The sequence below is a fragment of the Amborella trichopoda genome, chromosome 8, assembly GCF_054954075.1.
Source record: "Amborella trichopoda isolate Santa Cruz 75 chromosome 8, AtrichopodaSantaCruz75HAP2 v2.0, whole genome shotgun sequence".
Classification (NCBI taxonomy): domain Eukaryota; kingdom Viridiplantae; phylum Streptophyta; class Magnoliopsida; order Amborellales; family Amborellaceae; genus Amborella; species Amborella trichopoda.
The window spans coordinates 26,544,811-26,551,032 of NC_142343.1; positions in this window are offsets into that span (position 1 = coordinate 26,544,811).

The following is a 6,222-nucleotide window of genomic DNA, read 5'->3' on the forward strand; positions in this document are numbered from 1 at the left end:
CCTTCTATGGACAGAATCAACTGAATCTTCAGATTCTTCAACAGACACAGAATCATCCAATCCAATGAAAAACACTAATTGTAGTTGCCCTATACCTACCCATAATCTTCATATGCTTACTCAAGAAGATAATCTAATATTATATATTATTGAGAAAATTACAGATCCAGAAGAAAAAAGATCTGTAATCACTAAATTTATTACATTAACTAAAACAAAAGCAAAAACACCTCCAATTAGCAAGACACCTGATGAATACAATTTTGCTTCTATTATGAAAGGAGTAAGTGAACAACATACTTCTTACCATAAAGAACCTTCTATTTCAGATTTAAAACAAGAAATCAAAGAAGTCAAAAAGAAGTATATCAATTAAAAAATAGAATTAAGACTTTAGAATTACAAAATCTATCTCAATCAGAATCAGATACAGACGAACTAGAATTCGATCAGCTTATTACATATGATCCTGATCCACCAGGAGATACACCAGAAACTTCAGAAGCCAAACCTCATCTGGTAACAATCCCCTCTGTCAATTTAATAGATAAAATTATGATTAAAAAATGGTTTGCTCAAGTCACTATAATTATAGCAAAAGATTATAGCTTTCAAACCTCAGCCTTAATTGATTCAGGGGCTGACCTTAATTGCATCAATGAAGGTTTAATACCTTCAAAATATTTTGATAAGACAACTCAAATCTTAAATACAGCAGATGGTAGTAGACTCTTTATCAATTATAAATTATCCAATGCTTCTGTCTGTAATAACCACCAATGTATTAATACACCATTTATTATGGTTAAAGGATTAAGTCAAGCAGTTATACTTGGAGTCTCATTTCTTACACTTCTATATCCTTTATCAATAGATCAAACAGGAATATCTTTGAATTATCAAAATGTACCAATACACTTTGACTTTATTCATAAACCAAAATTAAAGAAATCAATAATGTTAAAAGTCAGTTACAGAATAAAGAAAAATTTCTTTGTACTTTAAAACAAGAAATTAAATATAAGCACATAGAAGAACAAATACAAGATCATTTGATCCAACAAAAGATTCAATCAATACAGCAACAAATAGAAACCTCTATATGCAGTGAGCATCCTAATGCTTTTTGGAAAAGGAAAAAGCACAGTATTAGTCTACCATATGAATAAGGATTTGATGAAAAACAAATACCTACAAAAGCTAGACCAATACAAAAGAACACTACTTTATTAGACATGTGTAGAAAAGAAATTCATGACCTCCAAACAAAAAGGTTAATACGATCAAGCTCATCACCTTGGAGTTGTGCAGCTTTCTATGTCAATAAAAATGCTGAAAAAGAACGAGGAGTCCCTCGATTAGTTATTAACTATAAACCACTCAATAAAGTTTTAAGATGGATTAGATATCCTATCCCAAATAAAAAAGATTTATTAGATAGAGTAGCCAATGCTTGTATCTTTTCTAAATTTGATATGAAATCTGGATATTGGCAAATACAAATTCAAGAACAAGATAAATATAAAACAGCCTTTAATGTACCATTTGGACAATATGAATGGAATGTAATGCCATTTGGTTTAAAAAATGCTCCATCAGAATTTCAGAAAATAATGAATGATGTCTTTAACGCTTATTATCAATTTATGATAGTTTATATTGATGATGTCTTGATCTTTTCTGAATCTATAGATCAACATATCAAACATATTAATACTTTTATTCATGCAGTCCAGAATGCTGGATAGTTGTATCGGCAAAAAAGATAACTTTATTCAAAACTAATATTAGGTTTCTAGGACATATTATTCATCATGGCACTATTATCCTAATAGATCGATCCATACAATTTGCTAATAAATTCCCTGATCAAATACTTGATAAGAAAGAACTTCAAAGGTTCTTAGGATGATTAAATTATGTAAGTGATTTCTATCCTAATCTTGCCATAGATGCTAAACTTTTGCATGATAGATTAAAAAAGCATCCTTCACCATGGACGAATATTCATACTAAAGCAGTTCAATTAATTAAACAAAAGGTAAAAACCCTTGTTTGCCTTTTTCTTCCTCATCCTACTGCTTTCAAGATAATAGAATGTGATGCCTCCGAAATAGGCTTGGGTGGTATTCTCAAGCAACGCATTGATAATCAGGAACAACTACTCAGGTATACCTCTAAAGCTTGGAACTCAACCCAGCAAAACTATTCTATGGTCAAAAAAGAATTACTTGCCATTGTTCATTGTGTTACAAAATTTCAGAGTGATATTCTCAATCAACAATTTCTCATACGAACTGATTGCAAAGCCGCTAAAGATATTCTGCAAAAAGATGTTCAAAATCTTGTTGCTAAACAAATATTTGCCCGCTGGCAGGCTATCCTGTCCGCCTTTGATTTTACCATTGAACATCTTCCCGGGTCTTCCAATTCTCTCCCTGATTTTCTTACCCGTGAATTTTTGCAGGGGGGCAAAACTGACGCCAACGACGAAGAATCACCAGTATCACTTGCACTACAGCTCTTTGCAGCTAATAAAAATAATACTACTCTATCACATCCACCTACTCTCATGGGTTCTCGTAGCAATTCTCGCAATGAGAAACGCCCACTGAATATAATACCATTTGAAGGTGAATTCCCACCTTTGGCAACCCTTTCACCTTCCACTTCTCCTATTCACCAAATTACTTACCCAGAAGCTAATACATCTACTCCTGCTTATTCTCAAGCACAGTACAAATCAAATCAGAAGCCTAATTTTTCGAGGTCTTCATACATTGAAAGAGCCTACCTTATGGACATCACCATTGATGATCACCATACAAATATGGACCCTAGCAAACTTGCTCCATTACACTTGATAAACCATTTGAATCCAACCAATGGAGTCAAAACTAGAGAATATTGTGAAGCAATTCTCATGGAAACAGGATCCATATCTGATGTCCATTATTACCAACAAAATACTAGAGTTATTGCATATTCCAAAATCCAGATTAAGAAATTACTCACTTATGATGAGTGGGGTTGCAATCCTGCTCAATGAAAGAAATTACATAATCTTGATTTTTCATACAAAAATTATAAATATGCCGAATACATAGAAGCTTGGCATAAAATGTTTTATTATCAAAATCCAAACAATACTCATAGTTGGTATATCCAGTTCAGATTACCTATTTTCGAACGATTCCCTAACTGGTTTAAAAATTGGTTTTTAGTTTAAGGATCAACTACTTCAATTTTACCTCCTGCTTTCCAAAAAGTGCAGGAACAATTTGTGAGGTTCAATAATAGTGATAATAATAGTGACAATCACCTATACTTTGTGGCACTATACCAACTCTCATGGATTATGAAATGGGAATATACAATCTCTATTAATAATACAGCCGACCATACCTATATTCCAAGACTGGGCAAAACCATCTCAGTTAAATGGTGGGATATCTTTAATATGGATCCCACAACCATAGTTCCCAAAAGAATACCTCCACAAAAACCCATATATAACCCAAGTCCAAGTGACCATAATACAACCAATACTTCATTTGACTTTCCCACATATTTACGAAATATGCTTCAATCAAACCCGAATGCTTCCAAAGAAACCTTAGAACAACAAATGAAGGAGATCTTTGCCGAAGCAGGAAGAAAGCCGGTCTCATCAGATGAAACCGTACAATCCTCACCATTGCACACCAATAAATATTTCCCACTTGAAGAAGCAGACTCAGAAGAAGAAGAAACAGACCCAGAAGAAGAAGACCCCAATGAATTCAGCCAAAGACCATAAAGCTGCTCCACAGTATCACATCACCTCATATATGTCAACTCAAGATGCCTTCCATACCACATGTCACATCAAGCCACTATGCCAAGATGCCCTTCACTATCGCTCCCGACATATACGACAAATGATTATGCTTTTCACTGTAGCCACCGATACATATGACAAATGATTGATGCCTTTCACTGTAGCTACCGACACATACGACAAAAGAAGCACTATGCTGCCGACATAAGAAGACAAAACTGTCATTATTCAAGATGCCTCTTTAAGCATCTTCTTTTTCCTTTTTTGTCTTTTCCTTTTTTGCTTTTTTGCTTTATGTCTTTTTCTCTCCCTTTTTGTCGAAACAAGCCACCTCACCTCTTTCCTTCCTTCCGAAGGAACCTCATCCTTTGCTTATAAAAGGGAAGCCCCTCCCTCATTCGAAGGTAGGTCTTCACGCTTCTTCCCTCTTCCACTCCGCTCTGCCCTGCTCTGCTCTCTTCATCCACCTTCTTCATCTCTCTCTCTGACCTCTCTCTTTGCTCTCTTCATCTACCTTCTTCATCTCTCTGCTCTCTCATCCCCTTGCTCTCTACGCAAGACCATCACTGCTGTCCCGACCTCACAGCCAGAACCTGTCTCATGCTATGCAGGTTTTTCCCATCTTTTTGATACATCAAACCAGGTTCTCTCCTATCTTATTATCTCAGTTTCCTATCTTAGTTTTCTTAGTTTAAAATGTGTGACTGTAACTTCCATACACTCCCATCATATTGTCCTCACAACTGGAAGTTATTCTCCAGTTATTGTATCTGTAAACAGTAAGTGTTTGTTTATGTTTTCACTAGAAGATTTGTTTCATATACTTTGCAGTCAGTGTGAATATGTTTCAGTTGGTTTGATTATAGTTTGTCTATGATTTGTTATCCGTCTATGATTTGTAATCCGTGATACATATATATATAAGATCTAATGTTTTAATGCAGTTTAAACTTGTCTTCAGTATTAAAATAGGTGATCACACACACACATCATGGTTTGTTATTGACATTTCAATTATTCCTTTTATTATAATAATCTTATTTTGCCTTAATTATATTCGAATATTACAAGAATTAATCAAATATAATGGTATGCTATTTGCTTACTTGTTATAAAATAGTTGGTTCAAAATCACTGTAGATCTGGGCGCTTTTTGGTATCAGAGCTAACAGTAAACTGTTAAGAGTAAAAGTTACAGTCTTACTGTAGAAACCTATTTAAATTTACATCTAAGAAAGTTGGTCCGAGAGTTAAGACAAGAGACGAAAGGACAAGTCTAGGCAAAGTACCCGCCAAGGCCAGGAAGAGCCGCTTAGGGGAACACGCTGGACCCTTAATCATCCAGATTGTCATTATCCGCAACTTACAGATGGCAAATTTAATTAGGAATCTAAAAGGTAATACTGCAACTCAATCTCAGACATTAAGAGTTAAAAATAAAGAAGAGATTATTATTACTGATATTGAAAATCACATCCAAAATTGGAATATTCCTATGGTACCAATAAAGGATATTTATCAAAAAGGATCATTCAAATTCAAATTAGGTTATGCTATAAAAAGAATAGAAGAAAGTCTATCCGTAACTCAGAACCAAGAAGACTTTCAATTATTATCAGGAAAAATTATTGAAAAACATAAAGAAAATAATTATAAATATTTGCACATTGGGTTAATCCAAATAGTCATTAAACCTTTAACCCGACTAGGGTTAAACACCTCAGTGCTTGTATGCCTAAGAGATACAAGACACAATAACTTCTCAGATTCACTCCTAGGTATGGTAGAATCCAGCCTATGTAGTGGATCAATATATTTTAATTGCTTTCCAAATTTTTCTGTTTCTTTAACAGACCCAAACATATTAAATATATTATCTATAAACTTGAAAACTCATGGATTTAATATGACACATGGTTCTCAAAATTTGGCAATCGTATACAGAATTTATTACAAAGTAATGAATACCCTTTGTCCTAATATTATGCAAGTTGATAAAAAAGATCAAACTATATTATTTCAAACAAATATAGAAAAATCACATACAATTGTACCCAAAACAATTACTTGGTCCGATATTATTCTACCTCAATCTTGGGAATTACACCATGCAAACCAACCCCAAGAAGCACTTAGAAATAATATTCCAAACCAAATAATCGAACATCCAGATGGAAATATTAAGGATGATATAGATATTAATAGGAAAAGAAATAAAAAACCATTAATACCTGCTAGAAAATCTTGTCATACTACTCCTGATGTCATCACACTTCCTTCTGCTTCACAACCTACATCATCTTCAGATTTCCAGTTACAAGGAGTAAGAAGAACGGCTGATCATGTAGTTCTTCCTACATATATTTCTGAACCCAATTTAGAGGAATTTCAAATACTTACAT